General features: G+C 29.1%; 1 non-coding gene and 1 pseudogene across 1 annotated transcript; both read right to left on the reverse strand.

Annotated features, from left to right (window-relative positions):
* Positions 1-7,095: 7,095 nt before the first annotated feature.
* Positions 7,096-7,287, reverse strand: LOC146171342 (U2 spliceosomal RNA). The gene has a single exon (XR_014702964.1). It is a non-coding gene; the product is annotated as a U2 spliceosomal RNA (small nuclear RNA).
* A 379-nt stretch (positions 7,288-7,666) lies between these two features.
* On the reverse strand, positions 7,667-7,837 carry LOC146171343 (U2 spliceosomal RNA; annotated as a pseudogene).
* Between the last annotated feature and the right edge of the window lie 14,199 nt (positions 7,838-22,036).

The following is a 22,036-nucleotide window of genomic DNA, read 5'->3' on the forward strand; positions in this document are numbered from 1 at the left end:
CAATATTGGCTAGGTAAACAATTATTACTAATTATTTACAGTTGCGAAAATATAATTACTAATTATTACCACACTGTAAAACCAACCACATTGGCTAGATAAACAATTATTACTAATTATTTATAGTTGCATAGTATACTTACTAATTATTACCACACTCTGTAAAACCAACCACATTGGCTACATAAACAATTATTAATAATTATTTACAGTTGCGTAAATAATTACTACACTCTGTAAAACCAACCACATTGGCTAGGTAAACAATTATTACTAATTATTTACAGTTACGTAAATATAATTACTAATTATTACCACACTGTAAAACCAACCACAATGGCTAGGTAAACTTTTAATACTAATTATTTACATTTGCGTAAATATAATTACCAATTACTTCCACACTCTGCAAAACCAACCACAATGGCTAGGTAAACTATTACTAATTATTTACAGTTGCGAAAATATAATTACTAATTATTACCACACTGTAAAACCAACCACATTGGCTAGATAAACAATTATTACTAATTATTTATAGTTGCATAGTATACTTACTAATTATTACCACACTCTGTAAAACCAACCACATTGGCTACATAAACAATTATTAATAATTATTTACAGTTGCGTAAATAATTACTACACTCTGTAAAACCAACCACATTGGCTAGGTAAACAATTATTACTAATTATTTACAGTTGCGTAAATATAATTACTAATTATTACCACACTGTAAAACCAACCACAATGGCTAGGAAAACTTTTAATACTAATTATTTACATTTGCGTAAATATAATTACCAATTACTTCCACACTCTGCAAAACCAACCACAATGGCTAGGTAAACTATTATTACTAATTATTTACAGTTGCGAAAATATAATTACTAATTATTACCACACTGTAAAACCAACCACATTGGCTAGATAAACAATTATTACTAATTATTTATAGTTGCATAGTGTACTTACTAATTATTACCACACTCTGTAAAACCAACCACATTGGCTACATAAACAATTATTAATAATTATTTACAGTTGCGTAAATAATTACTACACTTTGTAAAACCAACCACATTGGCTAGGTAAACAATTATTACTAATTATTTACAGTTGCGTAAATATAATTACTAATTATTACCACACTGTAAAACCAACCACAATGGCTAGGTAAACTTTTAATACTAATTATTTACATTTGCGTAAATATAATTACCAATTACTTCCACACTCTGCAAAACCAACCACAATGGCTAGGTAAACTATTATTACTAATTATTTACAGTTGCGAAAATATAATTACTAATTATTACCACACTGTAAAACCAACCACATTGGCTAGATAAACAATTATTACTAATTATTTATAGTTGCATAGTGTACTTACTAATTATTACCACACTCTGTAAAACCAACCACATTGGCTACATAAACAATTATTAATAATTATTTACAGTCGTAAATAATTACTACACTCTTTAAAACCAACCACATTGGCTAGGTAAACAATTATTACTAATTATTGACAGTTGCGTGAATATAATTACTAATTATAACCACACTCTGTAAAACCAACCACAATTGCTAGGTAAACTGTTATTACTAATTATTTACAGTTGCGTAAATATAATTACTAATTATTACCACACTGTAAAACCAACCACAATGGCTAGGTAAACTTTTAATACTAATTATTTACATTTGCGTAAATATAATTACCAATTACTTCCACACTGTAAAACCAACCACAATGGCTAGGTAAACTATTATTACTAATTATTTACAGTTGCGAAAATATAATTACTAATTATTACCACACTGTAAAACCAACCACATTGGCTAGATAAACAATTATTACTAATTATTTATAGTTGCATAGTATACTTACTAATTATTACCACACTCTGTAAAACCAACCACATTGGCTACATAAACAATTATTAATAATTATTTACAGTTGCGTAAATAATTATTACTAATTATTGACAGTTGCGTGAATATAATTACTAATTATAACCACACTCTGTAAAACCAACCACAATTGCTAGGTAAACTATTATTACTAATTATTTACAGTTGCGTAAATATAATTACTAATTATTAACACACTGTAAAACCAACCACAATGGCTAGGTAAACTTTTATTACTAATTATTTATAGTTGCATAGTATACTTACTAATTATTACCACACTCTGTAAAACCAACCACATTGGCTACATAAACAATTATTAATAATTATTTACAGTTGCGTAAATAATTACTACACTCTGTAAAACCAACCACATTGGCTAGGTAAACAATTATTACTAATTATTTACAGTTGCGTAAATATAATTACTAATTATTACCACACTGTAAAACCAACCACAATGGCTAGGTAAACTTTTAATACTAATTATTTACATTTGCGTAAATATAATTACCAATTACTTCCACACTCTGCAAAACCAACCACAATGGCTAGGTAAACTATTACTAATTATTTACAGTTGCGAAAATATAATTACTAATTATTACCACACTGTAAAACCAACCACATTGGCTAGATAAACAATTATTACTAATTATTTATAGTTGCATAGTATACTTACTAATTATTACCACACTCTGTAAAACCAACCACATTGGCTACATAAACAATTATTAATAATTATTTACAGTTGCGTAAATAATTACTACACTCTGTAAAACCAACCACATTGGCTAGGTAAACAATTATTACTAATTATTTACAGTTGCGTAAATATAATTACTAATTATTACCACACTGTAAAACCAACCACAATGGCTAGGAAAACTTTTAATACTAATTATTTACATTTGCGTAAATATAATTACCAATTACTTCCACACTCTGCAAAACCAACCACAATGGCTAGGTAAACTATTATTACTAATTATTTACAGTTGCGAAAATATAATTACTAATTATTACCACACTGTAAAACCAACCACATTGGCTAGATAAACAATTATTACTAATTATTTATAGTTGCATAGTGTACTTACTAATTATTACCACACTCTGTAAAACCAACCACATTGGCTACATAAACAATTATTAATAATTATTTACAGTTGCGTAAATAATTACTACACTTTGTAAAACCAACCACATTGGCTAGGTAAACAATTATTACTAATTATTTACAGTTGCGTAAATATAATTACTAATTATTACCACACTGTAAAACCAACCACAATGGCTAGGTAAACTTTTAATACTAATTATTTACATTTGCGTAAATATAATTACCAATTACTTCCACACTCTGCAAAACCAACCACAATGGCTAGGTAAACTATTATTACTAATTATTTACAGTTGCGAAAATATAATTACTAATTATTACCACACTGTAAAACCAACCACATTGGCTAGATAAACAATTATTACTAATTATTTATAGTTGCATAGTATACTTACTAATTATTACCACACTCTGTAAAACCAACCACATTGGCTACATAAACAATTATTAATAATTATTTACAGTTGCGTAAATAATTATTACTAATTATTGACAGTTGCGTGAATATAATTACTAATTATAACCACACTCTGTAAAACCAACCACAATTGCTAGGTAAACTATTATTACTAATTATTTACAGTTGCGTAAATATAATTACTAATTATTACCACACTGTAAAACCAACCACAATGGCTAGGTAAACTTTTATTACTAATTATTTATAGTTGCATAGTATACTTACTAATTATTACCACACTCTGTAAAACCAACCACATTGGCTACATAAACAATTATTAATAATTATTTACAGTTGCGTAAATAATTACTACACTCTGTAAAACCAACCACATTGGCTAGGTAAACAATTATTACTAATTATTTACAGTTGCGTAAATATAATTACTAATTATTACCACACTGTAAAACCAACCACAATGGCTAGGTAAACTTTTAATACTAATTATTTACATTTGCGTAAATATAATTACCAATTACTTCCACACTCTGCAAAACCAACCACAATGGCTAGGTAAACTATTATTACTAATTATTTACAGTTGCGAAAATATAATTACTAATTATTACCACACTGTAAAACCAACCACATTCGCTAGATAAACAATTATTACTAATTATTTATAGTTGCATAGTGTACTTACTAATTATTACCACACTCTGTAAAACCAACCACATTGGCTACATAAACAATTATTAATAATTATTTACAGTTGCGTAAATAATTACTACACTTTGTAAAACCAACCACATTGGCTAGGTAAACAATTATTACTAATTATTTACAGTTGCGTAAATATAATTACTAATTATTACCACACTGTAAAACCAACCACAATGGCTAGGTAAACTTTTAATACTAATTATTTACATTTGCGTAAATATAATTACCAATTACTTCCACACTCTGCAAAACCAACCACAATGGCTAGGTAAACTATTATTACTAATTATTTACAGTTGCGAAAATATAATTACTAATTATTACCACACTGTAAAACCAACCACATTGGCTAGATAAACAATTATTACTAATTATTTATAGTTGCATAGTGTACTTACTAATTATTACCACACTCTGTAAAACCAACCACATTGGCTACATAAACAATTATTAATAATTATTTACAGTCGTAAATAATTACTACACTCTTTAAAACCAACCACATTGGCTAGGTAAACAATTATTACTAATTATTGACAGTTGCGTGAATATAATTACTAATTATAACCACACTCTGTAAAACCAACCACAATTGCTAGGTAAACTGTTATTACTAATTATTTACAGTTGCGTAAATATAATTACTAATTATTACCACACTGTAAAACCAACCACAATGGCTAGGTAAACTTTTAATACTAATTATTTACATTTGCGTAAATATAATTACCAATTACTTCCACACTGTAAAACCAACCACAATGGCTAGGTAAACTATTATTACTAATTATTTACAGTTGCGAAAATATAATTACTAATTATTACCACACTGTAAAACCAACCACATTGGCTAGATAAACAATTATTACTAATTATTTATAGTTGCATAGTATACTTACTAATTATTACCACACTCTGTAAAACCAACCACATTGGCTACATAAACAATTATTAATAATTATTTACAGTTGCGTAAATAATTATTACTAATTATTGACAGTTGCGTGAATATAATTACTAATTATAACCACACTCTGTAAAACCAACCACAATTGCTAGGTAAACTATTATTACTAATTATTTACAGTTGCGTAAATATAATTACTAATTATTACCACACTGTAAAACCAACCACAATGGCTAGGTAAACTTTTATTACTAATTATTTATAGTTGCATAGTATACTTACTAATTATTACCACACTCTGTAAAACCAACCACATTGGCTACATAAACAATTATTAATAATTATTTACAGTTGCGTAAATAATTACTACACTCTGTAAAACCAACCACATTGGCTAGGTAAACAATTATTACTAATTATTTACAGTTGCGTAAATATAATTACTAATTATTACCACACTGTAAAACCAACCACAATGGCTAGGTAAACTTTTAATACTAATTATTTACATTTGCGTAAATATAATTACCAATTACTTCCACACTCTGCAAAACCAACCACAATGGCTAGGTAAACTATTATTACTAATTATTTACAGTTGCGAAAATATAATTACTAATTATTACCACACTGTAAAACCAACCACATTGGCTAGATAAACAATTATTACTAATTATTTATAGTTGCATAGTATACTTACTAATTATTACCACACTCTGTAAAACCAACCACATTGGCTACATAAACAATTATTAATAATTATTTACAGTTGCGTAAATAATTATTACTAATTATTGACAGTTGCGTGAATATAATTACTAATTATAACCACACTCTGTAAAACCAACCACAATTGCTAGGTAAACTATTATTACTAATTATTTACAGTTGCGTAAATATAATTACTAATTATTACCACACTGTAAAACCAACCACAATGGCTAGGTAAACTTTTATTACTAATTATTTATAGTTGCATAGTATACTTACTAATTATTACCACACTCTGTAAAACCAACCACATTGGCTACATAAACAATTATTAATAATTATTTACAGTTGCGTAAATAATTACTACACTCTGTAAAACCAACCACATTGGCTAGGTAAACAATTATTACTAATTATTTACAGTTGCGTAAATATAATTACTAATTATTACCACACTGTAAAACCAACCACAATGGCTAGGTAAACTTTTAATACTAATTATTTACATTTGCGTAAATATAATTACCAATTACTTCCACACTCTGCAAAACCAACCACAATGGCTAGGTAAACTATTATTACTAATTATTTACAGTTGCGAAAATATAATTACTAATTATTACCACACTGTAAAACCAACCACATTGGCTAGATAAACAATTATTACTAATTATTTATAGTTGCATAGTATACTTACTAATTATTACCACACTCTGTAAAACCAACCACATTGGCTACATAAACAATTATTAATAATTATTTACAGTTGCGTAAATAATTATTACTAATTTTTGACAGTTGCGTGAATATAATTACTAATTATAACCACACTCTGTAAAACCAACCACAATTGCTAGGTAAACTATTATTACTAATTATTTACAGTTGCGTAAATATAATTACTAATTATTACCACACTGTAAAACCAACCACAATGGCTAGGTAAACTTTTATTACTAATTATTTATAGTTGCATAGTATACTTACTAATTATTACCACACTCTGTAAAACCAACCACATTGGCTACATAAACAATTATTAATAATTATTTACAGTTGCGTAAATAATTACTACACTCTGTAAAACCAACCACATAACAGTAAAAGTCGGAAAAAAAAGTCGGAAAAAAAAGTCGGAAAAAAAAGTCGGAAAAAAAAGTCGGAAAAAAAAGTCGGAAAAAAAAGTCGGAAAAAAAAGTCGGAAAAAAAAGTCGGAAAAAAAAGTCGGAAAAAAAAAGTCCAAAAATTTCTAGAACAAAACAAAGCAGTTTTTCTGTTTTTTTTCAATTGTGCCTTCTCCCCCCAAAAGGGGGAGATGCTGGGCCGGTCCCGGAAGTAGTGCAGTACCGGGTCGACCCGTGGCGGAGTTGGAGCAAGCCCCGAACACTCCGCCGCGCTACAAAAATCAGTTTAATATCATGGGTACAATTAGAACCCGTAACAGATATTAAGCTGTTAAGAACAGATACTACACTTTGATCTTAGCCAAAAGGCCGAGAAGCGATAAATTGACAAGGAACTGCAGTTCGATCCCATCAAAAATGTATGCCCAAGTGGTGCCACTTATCGGTTGTTGCAGAAACAGCGTCGGTCCACCGTTTTTTGTTTGTAGCACTTGAGCTATGGTTTACCAAATCTCGACACATCCCTTGAAGGGGATTCTTAATCAAACCATTCTTTATTGCCTCAAATAATGGACTCACATGCAATGACATGCGGAAAAAGTAACCCAAGGTGTCACTGCATGCACGAGGCGCCCAACAATGCAATAAGACAGGCATTGAGAGGATTGCTGTGTTAGGCACATGGATAGCAGTGAGCTCGAATGAAAAAAGTTAGTTGGCCTCATCTTTGAGTTGTGATTGTCCTCCCCCAAAAACCGTGAGTCGCTTAGCTAGTCCCGGAAGTAGTGCAGTACCGGGTAGACCCGTGGCAGAGGTACAGCAAGCCCAGAATGCTCTGCCGCATTACAAAAAATAGTATAATATCAGGGTTACAAATTACAACTGGCAACTGATATCAAGCTGTTAAAACAGTGTTTTCCAGAAATGTTTTGTACATTTGCAAGCAATGCTTTATTGCAGATACCTACTGCTATTAAGGCAAAAGCCTTTATTGCCTCATAGTTGTCGTTAGCAAAAGTGTCACATTTTTGCCACAGCACTTATTGGTCGCGAAGGGAAGACGTCGTGGAGGTGTCGACCAATCACAGAGCAACACCACAGTATGTGCAAATGCATAGCTTATATGTCCATATGTCAATCAATGAGCAGTTACTAATTAAAAAGGAAATAAATAAGTAAATAATTATTTATATGCTATGTCCTGGTTATTGCACTAATTACTCAATATTGGCTAGGTAAACAATTATTACTAATTATTTACAGTTGCGAAAATATAATTACTAATTATTACCACACTGTAAAACCAACCACATTGGCTAGATAAACAATTATTACTAATTATTTATAGTTGCATAGTATACTTACTAATTATTACCACACTCTGTAAAACCAACCACATTGGCTACATAAACAATTATTAATAATTATTTACAGTTGCGTAAATAATTACTACACTCTGTAAAACCAACCACATTGGCTAGGTAAACAATTATTACTAATTATTTACAGTTACGTAAATATAATTACTAATTATTACCACACTGTAAAACCAACCACAATGGCTAGGTAAACTTTTAATACTAATTATTTACATTTGCGTAAATATAATTACCAATTACTTCCACACTCTGCAAAACCAACCACAATGGCTAGGTAAACTATTACTAATTATTTACAGTTGCGAAAATATAATTACTAATTATTACCACACTGTAAAACCAACCACATTGGCTAGATAAACAATTATTACTAATTATTTATAGTTGCATAGTATACTTACTAATTATTACCACACTCTGTAAAACCAACCACATTGGCTACATAAACAATTATTAATAATTATTTACAGTTGCGTAAATAATTACTACACTCTGTAAAACCAACCACATTGGCTAGGTAAACAATTATTACTAATTATTTACAGTTGCGTAAATATAATTACTAATTATTACCACACTGTAAAACCAACCACAATGGCTAGGAAAACTTTTAATACTAATTATTTACATTTGCGTAAATATAATTACCAATTACTTCCACACTCTGCAAAACCAACCACAATGGCTAGGTAAACTATTATTACTAATTATTTACAGTTGCGAAAATATAATTACTAATTATTACCACACTGTAAAACCAACCACATTGGCTAGATAAACAATTATTACTAATTATTTATAGTTGCATAGTGTACTTACTAATTATTACCACACTCTGTAAAACCAACCACATTGGCTACATAAACAATTATTAATAATTATTTACAGTTGCGTAAATAATTACTACACTTTGTAAAACCAACCACATTGGCTAGGTAAACAATTATTACTAATTATTTACAGTTGCGTAAATATAATTACTAATTATTACCACACTGTAAAACCAACCACAATGGCTAGGTAAACTTTTAATACTAATTATTTACATTTGCGTAAATATAATTACCAATTACTTCCACACTCTGCAAAACCAACCACAATGGCTAGGTAAACTATTATTACTAATTATTTACAGTTGCGAAAATATAATTACTAATTATTACCACACTGTAAAACCAACCACATTGGCTAGATAAACAATTATTACTAATTATTTATAGTTGCATAGTGTACTTACTAATTATTACCACACTCTGTAAAACCAACCACATTGGCTACATAAACAATTATTAATAATTATTTACAGTCGTAAATAATTACTACACTCTTTAAAACCAACCACATTGGCTAGGTAAACAATTATTACTAATTATTGACAGTTGCGTGAATATAATTACTAATTATAACCACACTCTGTAAAACCAACCACAATTGCTAGGTAAACTGTTATTACTAATTATTTACAGTTGCGTAAATATAATTACTAATTATTACCACACTGTAAAACCAACCACAATGGCTAGGTAAACTTTTAATACTAATTATTTACATTTGCGTAAATATAATTACCAATTACTTCCACACTGTAAAACCAACCACAATGGCTAGGTAAACTATTATTACTAATTATTTACAGTTGCGAAAATATAATTACTAATTATTACCACACTGTAAAACCAACCACATTGGCTAGATAAACAATTATTACTAATTATTTATAGTTGCATAGTATACTTACTAATTATTACCACACTCTGTAAAACCAACCACATTGGCTACATAAACAATTATTAATAATTATTTACAGTTGCGTAAATAATTATTACTAATTATTGACAGTTGCGTGAATATAATTACTAATTATAACCACACTCTGTAAAACCAACCACAATTGCTAGGTAAACTATTATTACTAATTATTTACAGTTGCGTAAATATAATTACTAATTATTACCACACTGTAAAACCAACCACAATGGCTAGGTAAACTTTTATTACTAATTATTTATAGTTGCATAGTATACTTACTAATTATTACCACACTCTGTAAAACCAACCACATTGGCTACATAAACAATTATTAATAATTATTTACAGTTGCGTAAATAATTACTACACTCTGTAAAACCAACCACATTGGCTAGGTAAACAATTATTACTAATTATTTACAGTTGCGTAAATATAATTACTAATTATTACCACACTGTAAAACCAACCACAATGGCTAGGTAAACTTTTAATACTAATTATTTACATTTGCGTAAATATAATTACCAATTACTTCCACACTCTGCAAAACCAACCACAATGGCTAGGTAAACTATTACTAATTATTTACAGTTGCGAAAATATAATTACTAATTATTACCACACTGTAAAACCAACCACATTGGCTAGATAAACAATTATTACTAATTATTTATAGTTGCATAGTATACTTACTAATTATTACCACACTCTGTAAAACCAACCACATTGGCTACATAAACAATTATTAATAATTATTTACAGTTGCGTAAATAATTACTACACTCTGTAAAACCAACCACATTGGCTAGGTAAACAATTATTACTAATTATTTACAGTTGCGTAAATATAATTACTAATTATTACCACACTGTAAAACCAACCACAATGGCTAGGTAAACTTTTAATACTAATTATTTACATTTGCGTAAATATAATTACCAATTACTTCCACACTCTGCAAAACCAACCACAATGGCTAGGTAAACTATTATTACTAATTATTTACAGTTGCGAAAATATAATTACTAATTATTACCACACTGTAAAACCAACCACATTGGCTAGATAAACAATTATTACTAATTATTTATAGTTGCATAGTGTACTTACTAATTATTACCACACTCTGTAAAACCAACCACATTGGCTACATAAACAATTATTAATAATTATTTACAGTCGTAAATAATTACTACACTCTTTAAAACCAACCACATTGGCTAGGTAAACAATTATTACTAATTATTGACAGTTGCGTGAATATAATTACTAATTATAACCACACTCTGTAAAACCAACCACAATTGCTAGGTAAACTGTTATTACTAATTATTTACAGTTGCGTAAATATAATTACTAATTATTACCACACTGTAAAACCAACCACAATGGCTAGGTAAACTTTTAATAAATAAATAAATTGGTTCACAGGAAGGGAAAGGCGCAGTAACTGTCACACTTGCTCTGTGGACACCCGAACCGCGCCGTAAGGGAAGGGAGGAAGGTGGGAATGAAAGTGGAAAGAGAGAAAGAGGAGCCATTTGCGTAAATATAATTACCAATTACTTCCACACTGTAAAACCAACCACAATGGCTAGGTAAACTATTATTACTAATTATTTACAGTTGCGAAAATATAATTACTAATTATTACCACACTGTAAAACCAACCACATTGGCTAGATAAACAATTATTACTAATTATTTATAGTTGCATAGTATACTTACTAATTATTACCACACTCTGTAAAACCAACCACATTGGCTACATAAACAATTATTAATAATTATTTACAGTTGCATAAATAATTATTACTAATTATTGACAGTTGCGTGAATATAATTACTAATTATAACCACACTCTGTAAAACCAACCACAATTGCTAGGTAAACTATTATTACTAATTATTTACAGTTGCGTAAATATAATTACTAATTATTACCACACTGTAAAACCAACCACAATGGCTAGGTAAACTTTTATTACTAATTATTTATAGTTGCATAGTATACTTACTAATTATTACCACACTCTGTAAAACCAACCACATTGGCTACATAAACAATTATTAATAATTATTTACAGTTGCGTAAATAATTACTACACTCTGTAAAACCAACCACATTGGCTAGGTAAACAATTATTACTAATTATTTACAGTTGCGTAAATATAATTACTAATTATTACCACACTGTAAAACCAACCACAATGGCTAGGTAAACTTTTAATACTAATTATTTACATTTGCGTAAATATAATTACCAATTACTTCCACACTCTGCAAAACCAACCACAATGGCTAGGTAAACTATTACTAATTATTTACAGTTGCGAAAATATAATTACTAATTATTACCACACTGTAAAACCAACCACATTGGCTAGATAAACAATTATTACTAATTATTTATAGTTGCATAGTATACTTACTAATTATTACCACACTCTGTAAAACCAACCACATTGGCTACATAAACAATTATTAATAATTATTTACAGTTGCGTAAATAATTACTACACTCTGTAAAACCAACCACATTGGCTAGGTAAACAATTATTACTAATTATTTACAGTTGCGTAAATATAATTACTAATTATTACCACACTGTAAAACCAACCACAATGGCTAGGTAAACTTTTAATACTAATTATTTACATTTGCGTAAATATAATTACCAATTACTTCCACACTCTGCAAAACCAACCACAATGGCTAGGTAAACTATTATTACTAATTATTTACAGTTGCGAAAATATAATTACTAATTATTACCACACTGTAAAACCAACCACATTGGCTAGATAAACAATTATTACTAATTATTTATAGTTGCATAGTGTACTTACTAATTATTACCACACTCTGTAAAACCAACCACATTGGCTACATAAACAATTATTAATAATTATTTACAGTCGTAAATAATTACTACACTCTTTAAAACCAACCACATTGGCTAGGTAAACAATTATTACTAATTATTGACAGTTGCGTGAATATAATTACTAATTATAACCACACTCTGTAAAACCAACCACAATTGCTAGGTAAACTGTTATTACTAATTATTTACAGTTGCGTAAATATAATTACTAATTATTACCACACTGTAAAACCAACCACAATGGCTAGGTAAACTTTTAATAAATAAATAAATTGGTTCACAGGAAGGGAAAGGCGCAGTAACTGTCACACTTGCTCTGTGGACACCCGAACCGCGCCGTAAGGGAAGGGAGGAAGGTGGGAATGAAAGTGGAAAGAGAGAAAGAGGAGCCATTTGCGTAAATATAATTACCAATTACTTCCACACTGTAAAACCAACCACAATGGCTAGGTAAACTATTATTACTAATTATTTACAGTTGCGAAAATATAATTACTAATTATTACCACACTGTAAAACCAACCACATTGGCTAGATAAACAATTATTACTAATTATTTATAGTTGCATAGTATACTTACTAATTATTACCACACTCTGTAAAACCAACCACATTGGCTACATAAACAATTATTAATAATTATTTACAGTTGCATAAATAATTATTACTAATTATTGACAGTTGCGTGAATATAATTACTAATTATAACCACACTCTGTAAAACCAACCACAATTGCTAGGTAAACTATTATTACTAATTATTTACAGTTGCGTAAATATAATTACTAATTATTACCACACTGTAAAACCAACCACAATGGCTAGGTAAACTTTTATTACTAATTATTTATAGTTGCATAGTATACTTACTAATTATTACCACACTCTGTAAAACCAACCACATTGGCTACATAAACAATTATTAATAATTATTTACAGTTGCGTAAATAATTACTACACTCTGTAAAACCAACCACATTGGCTAGGTAAACAATTATTACTAATTATTTACAGTTGCGTAAATATAATTACTAATTATTACCACACTGTAAAACCAACCACAATGGCTAGGTAAACTTTTAATACTAATTATTTACATTTGCGTAAATATAATTACCAATTACTTCCACACTCTGCAAAACCAACCACAATGGCTAGGTAAACTATTACTAATTATTTACAGTTGCGAAAATATAATTACTAATTATTACCACACTGTAAAACCAACCACATTGGCTAGATAAACAATTATTACTAATTATTTATAGTTGCATAGTATACTTACTAATTATTACCACACTCTGTAAAACCAACCACATTGGCTACATAAACAATTATTAATAATTATTTACAGTTGCGTAAATAATTACTACACTCTGTAAAACCAACCACATTGGCTAGGTAAACAATTATTACTAATTATTTACAGTTGCGTAAATATAATTACTAATTATTACCACACTGTAAAACCAACCACAATGGCTAGGTAAACTTTTAATACTAATTATTTACATTTGCGTAAATATAATTACCAATTACTTCCACACTCTGCAAAACCAACCACAATGGCTAGGTAAACTATTATTACTAATTATTTACAGTTGCGAAAATATAATTACTAATTATTACCACACTGTAAAACCAACCACATTGGCTAGATAAACAATTATTACTAATTATTTATAGTTGCATAGTGTACTTACTAATTATTACCACACTCTGTAAAACCAACCACATTGGCTACATAAACAATTATTAATAATTATTTACAGTCGTAAATAATTACTACACTCTTTAAAACCAACCACATTGGCTAGGTAAACAATTATTACTAATTATTGACAGTTGCGTGAATATAATTACTAATTATAACCACACTCTGTAAAACCAACCACAATTGCTAGGTAAACTGTTATTACTAATTATTTACAGTTGCGTAAATATAATTACTAATTATTACCACACTGTAAAACCAACCACAATGGCTAGGTAAACTTTTAATAAATAAATAAATTGGTTCACAGGAAGGGAAAGGCGCAGTAACTGTCACACTTGCTCTGTGGACACCCGAACCGCGCCGTAAGGGAAGGGAGGAAGGTGGGAATGAAAGTGGAAAGAGAGAAAGAGGAGCCATTTGCGTAAATATAATTACCAATTACTTCCACACTGTAAAACCAACCACAATGGCTAGGTAAACTATTATTACTAATTATTTACAGTTGCGAAAATATAATTACTAATTATTACCACACTGTAAAACCAACCACATTGGCTAGATAAACAATTATTACTAATTATTTATAGTTGCATAGTATACTTACTAATTATTACCACACTCTGTAAAACCAACCACATTGGCTACATAAACAATTATTAATAATTATTTACAGTTGCATAAATAATTATTACTAATTATTGACAGTTGCGTGAATATAATTACTAATTATAACCACACTCTGTAAAACCAACCACAATTGCTAGGTAAACTATTATTACTAATTATTTACAGTTGCGTAAATATAATTACTAATTATTACCACACTGTAAAACCAACCACAATGGCTAGGTAAACTTTTATTACTAATTATTTATAGTTGCATAGTATACTTACTAATTATTACCACACTCTGTAAAACCAACCACATTGGCTACATAAACAATTATTAATAATTATTTACAGTTGCGTAAATAATTACTACACTCTGTAAAACCAACCACATTGGCTAGGTAAACAATTATTACTAATTATTTACAGTTGCGTAAATATAATTACTAATTATTACCACACTGTAAAACCAACCACAATGGCTAGGTAAACTTTTAATACTAATTATTTACATTTGCGTAAATATAATTACCAATTACTTCCACACTCTGCAAAACCAACCACAATGGCTAGGTAAACTATTACTAATTATTTACAGTTGCGAAAATATAATTACTAATTATTACCACACTGTAAAACCAACCACATTGGCTAGATAAACAATTATTACTAATTATTTATAGTTGCATAGTATACTTACTAATTATTACCACACTCTGTAAAACCAACCACATTGGCTACATAAACAATTATTAATAATTATTTACAGTTGCGTAAATAATTACTACACTCTGTAAAACCAACCACATTGGCTAGGTAAACAATTATTACTAATTATTTACAGTTGCGTAAATATAATTACTAATTATTACCACACTGTAAAACCAACCACAATGGCTAGGTAAACTTTTAATACTAATTATTTACATTTGCGTAAATATAATTACCAATTACTTCCACACTCTGCAAAACCAACCACAATGGCTAGGTAAACTATTATTACTAATTATTTACAGTTGCGAAAATATAATTACTAATTATTACCACACTGTAAAACCAACCACATTGGCTAGATAAACAATTATTACTAATTATTTATAGTTGCATAGTGTACTTACTAATTATTACCACACTCTGTAAAACCAACCACATTGGCTACATAAACAATTATTAATAATTATTTACAGTCGTAAATAATTACTACACTCTTTAAAACCAACCACATTGGCTAGGTAAACAATTATTACTAATTATTGACAGTTGCGTGAATATAATTACTAATTATAACCACACTCTGTAAAACCAACCACAATTGCTAGGTAAACTGTTATTACTAATTATTTACAGTTGCGTAAATATAATTACTAATTATTACCACACTGTAAAACCAACCACAATGGCTAGGTAAACTTTTAATAAATAAATAAATTGGTTCACAGGAAGGGAAAGGCGCAGTAACTGTCACACTTGCTCTGTGGACACCCGAACCGCGCCGTAAGGGAAGGGAGGAAGGTGGGAATGAAAGTGGAAAGAGAGAAAGAGGAGCCATTTGCGTAAATATAATTACCAATTACTTCCACACTGTAAAACCAACCACAATGGCTAGGTAAACTATTATTACTAATTATTTACAGTTGCGAAAATATAATTACTAATTATTACCACACTGTAAAACCAACCACATTGGCTAGATAAACAATTATTACTAATTATTTATAGTTGCATAGTATACTTACTAATTATTACCACACTCTGTAAAACCAACCACATTGGCTACATAAACAATTATTAATAATTATTTACAGTTGCATAAATAATTATTACTAATTATTGACAGTTGCGTGAATATAATTACTAATTATAACCACACTCTGTAAAACCAACCACAATTGCTAGGTAAACTATTATTACTAATTATTTACAGTTGCGTAAATATAATTACTAATTATTACCACACTGTAAAACCAACCACAATGGCTAGGTAAACTTTTATTACTAATTATTTATAGTTGCATAGTATACTTACTAATTATTACCACACTCTGTAAAACCAACCACATTGGCTACATAAACAATTATTAATAATTATTTACAGTTGCGTAAATAATTACTACACTCTGTAAAACCAACCACATTGGCTAGGTAAACAATTATTACTAATTATTTACAGTTGCGTAAATATAATTACTAATTATTACCACACTGTAAAACCAACCACAATGGCTAGGTAAACTTTTAATACTAATTATTTACATTTGCGTAAATATAATTACCAATTACTTCCACACTCTGCAAAACCAACCACAATGGCTAGGTAAACTATTACTAATTATTTACAGTTGCGAAAATATAATTACTAATTATTACCACACTGTAAAACCAACCACATTGGCTAGATAAACAATTATTACTAATTATTTATAGTTGCATAGTATACTTACTAATTATTACCACACTCTGTAAAACCAACCACATTGGCTACATAAACAATTATTAATAATTATTTACAGTTGCGTAAATAATTACTACACTCTGTAAAACCAACCACATTGGCTAGGTAAACAATTATTACTAATTATTTACAGTTGCGTAAATATAATTACTAATTATTACCACACTGTAAAACCAACCACAATGGCTAGGTAAACTTTTAATACTAATTATTTACATTTGCGTAAATATAATTACCAATTACTTCCACACTCTGCAAAACCAACCACAATGGCTAGGTAAACTATTATTACTAATTATTTACAGTTGCGAAAATATAATTACTAATTATTACCACACTGTAAAACCAACCACATTGGCTAGATAAACAATTATTACTAATTATTTATAGTTGCATAGTGTACTTACTAATTATTACCACACTCTGTAAAACCAACCACATTGGCTACATAAACAATTATTAATAATTATTTACAGTCGTAAATAATTACTACACTCTTTAAAACCAACCACATTGGCTAGGTAAACAATTATTACTAATTATTGACAGTTGCGTGAATATAATTACTAATTATAACCACACTCTGTAAAACCAACCACAATTGCTAGGTAAACTGTTATTACTAATTATTTACAGTTGCGTAAATATAATTACTAATTATTACCACACTGTAAAACCAACCACAATGGCTAGGTAAACTTTTAATAAATAAATAAATTGGTTCACAGGAAGGGAAAGGCGCAGTAACTGTCACACTTGCTCTGTGGACACCCGAACCGCGCCGTAAGGGAAGGGAGGAAGGTGGGAATGAAAGTGGAAAGAGAGAAAGAGGAGCCATTTGCGTAAATATAATTACCAATTACTTCCACACTGTAAAACCAACCACAATGGCTAGGTAAACTATTATTACTAATTATTTACAGTTGCGAAAATATAATTACTAATTATTACCACACTGTAAAACCAACCACATTGGCTAGATAAACAATTATTACTAATTATTTATAGTTGCATAGTATACTTACTAATTATTACCACACTCTGTAAAACCAACCACATTGGCTACATAAACAATTATTAATAATTATTTACAGTTGCATAAATAATTATTACTAATTATTGACAGTTGCGTGAATATAATTACTAATTATAACCACACTCTGTAAAACCAACCACAATTGCTAGGTAAACTATTATTACTAATTATTTACAGTTGCGTAAATATAATTACTAATTATTACCACACTGTAAAACCAACCACAATGGCTAGGTAAACTTTTATTACTAATTATTTATAGTTGCATAGTATACTTACTAATTATTACCACACTCTGTAAAACCAACCACATTGGCTACATAAACAATTATTAATAATTATTTACAGTTGCGTAAATAATTACTACACTCTGTAAAACCAACCACATTGGCTAGGTAAACAATTATTACTAATTATTTACAGTTGCGTAAATATAATTACTAATTATTACCACACTGTAAAACCAACCACAATGGCTAGGTAAACTTTTAATACTAATTATTTACATTTGCGTAAATATAATTACCAATTACTTCCACACTCTGCAAAACCAACCACAATGGCTAGGTAAACTATTACTAATTATTTACAGTTGCGAAAATATAATTACTAATTATTACCACACTGTAAAACCAACCACATTGGCTAGATAAACAATTATTACTAATTATTTATAGTTGCATAGTATACTTACTAATTATTACCACACTCTGTAAAACCAACCACATTGGCTACATAAACAATTATTAATAATTATTTACAGTTGCGTAAATAATTACTACACTCTGTAAAACCAACCACATTGGCTAGGTAAACAATTATTACTAATTATTTACAGTTGCGTAAATATAATTACTAATTATTACCACACTGTAAAACCAACCACAATGGCTAGGTAAACTTTTAATACTAATTATTTACATTTGCGTAAATATAATTACCAATTACTTCCACACTCTGCAAAACCAACCACAATGGCTAGGTAAACTATTATTACTAATTATTTACAGTTGCGAAAATATAATTACTAATTATTACCACACTGTAAAACCAACCACATTGGCTAGATAAACAATTATTACTAATTATTTATAGTTGCATAGTGTACTTACTAATTATTACCACACTCTGTAAAACCAACCACATTGGCTACATAAACAATTATTAATAATTATTTACAGTCGTAAATAATTACTACACTCTTTAAAACCAACCACATTGGCTAGGTAAACAATTATTACTAATTATTGACAGTTGCGTGAATATAATTACTAATTATAACCACACTCTGTAAAACCAACCACAATTGCTAGGTAAACTGTTATTACTAATTATTTACAGTTGCGTAAATATAATTACTAATTATTACCACACTGTAAAACCAACCACAATGGCTAGGTAAACTTTTAATAAATAAATAAATTGGTTCACAGGAAGGGAAAGGCGCAGTAACTGTCACACTTGCTCTGTGGACACCCGAACCGCGCCGTAAGGGAAGGGAGGAAGGTGGGAATGAAAGTGGAAAGAGAGAAAGAGGAGCCATTTGCGTAAATATAATTACCAATTACTTCCACACTGTAAAACCAACCACAATGGCTAGGTAAACTATTATTACTAATTATTTACAGTTGCGAAAATATAATTACTAATTATTACCACACTGTAAAACCAACCACATTGGCTAGATAAACAATTATTACTAATTATTTATAGTTGCATAGTATACTTACTAATTATTACCACACTCTGTAAAACCAACCACATTGGCTACATAAACAATTATTAATAATTATTTACAGTTGCATAAATAATTATTACTAATTATTGACAGTTGCGTGAATATAATTACTAATTATAACCACACTCTGTAAAACCAACCACAATTGCTAGGTAAACTATTATTACTAATTATTTACAGTTGCGTAAATATAATTACTAATTATTACCACACTGTAAAACCAACCACAATGGCTAGGTAAACTTTTATTACTAATTATTTATAGTTGCATAGTATACTTACTAATTATTACCACACTCTGTAAAACCAACCACATTGGCTACATAAACAATTATTAATAATTATTTACAGTTGCGTAAATAATTACTACACTCTGTAAAACCAACCACATTGGCTAGGTAAACAATTATTACTAATTATTTACAGTTGCGTAAATATAATTACTAATTATTACCACACTGTAAAACCAACCACAATGGCTAGGTAAACTTTTAATACTAATTATTTACATTTGCGTAAATATAATTACCAATTACTTCCACACTCTGCAAAACCAACCACAATGGCTAGGTAAACTATTACTAATTATTTACAGTTGCGAAAATATAATTACTAATTATTACCACACTGTAAAACCAACCACATTGGCTAGATAAACAATTATTACTAATTATTTATAGTTGCATAGTATACTTACTAATTATTACCACACTCTGTAAAACCAACCACATTGGCTACATAAACAATTATTAATAATTATTTACAGTTGCGTAAATAATTACTACACTCTGTAAAACCAACCACATTGGCTAGGTAAACAATTATTACTAATTATTTACAGTTGCGTAAATATAATTACTAATTATTACCACACTGTAAAACCAACCACAATGGCTAGGTAAACTTTTAATACTAATTATTTACATTTGCGTAAATATAATTACCAATTACTTCCACACTCTGCAAAACCAACCACAATGGCTAGGTAAACTATTATTACTAATTATTTACAGTTGCGAAAATATAATTACTAATTATTACCACACTGTAAAACCAACCACATTGGCTAGATAAACAATTATTACTAATTATTTATAGTTGCATAGTGTACTTACTAATTATTACCACACTCTGTAAAACCAACCACATTGGCTACATAAACAATTATTAATAATTATTTACAGTCGTAAATAATTACTACACTCTTTAAAACCAACCACATTGGCTAGGTAAACAATTATTACTAATTATTGACAGTTGCGTGAATATAATTACTAATTATAACCACACTCTGTAAAACCAACCACAATTGCTAGGTAAACTGTTATTACTAATTATTTACAGTTGCGTAAATATAATTACTAATTATTACCACACTGTAAAACCAACCACAATGGCTAGGTAAACTTTTAATAAATAAATAAATTGGTTCACAGGAAGGGAAAGGCGCAGTAACTGTCACACTTGCTCTGTGGACACCCGAACCGCGCCGTAAGGGAAGGGAGGAAGGTGGGAATGAAAGTGGAAAGAGAGAAAGAGGAGCCATTTGCGTAAATATA

The sequence above is a fragment of the Amblyomma maculatum genome, unplaced genomic scaffold, assembly GCF_055883805.1.
Source record: "Amblyomma maculatum isolate TAMU_Amacu unplaced genomic scaffold, ASM5588380v1 scaffold_23, whole genome shotgun sequence".
NCBI classification, from domain to species: domain Eukaryota; kingdom Metazoa; phylum Arthropoda; class Arachnida; order Ixodida; family Ixodidae; genus Amblyomma; species Amblyomma maculatum.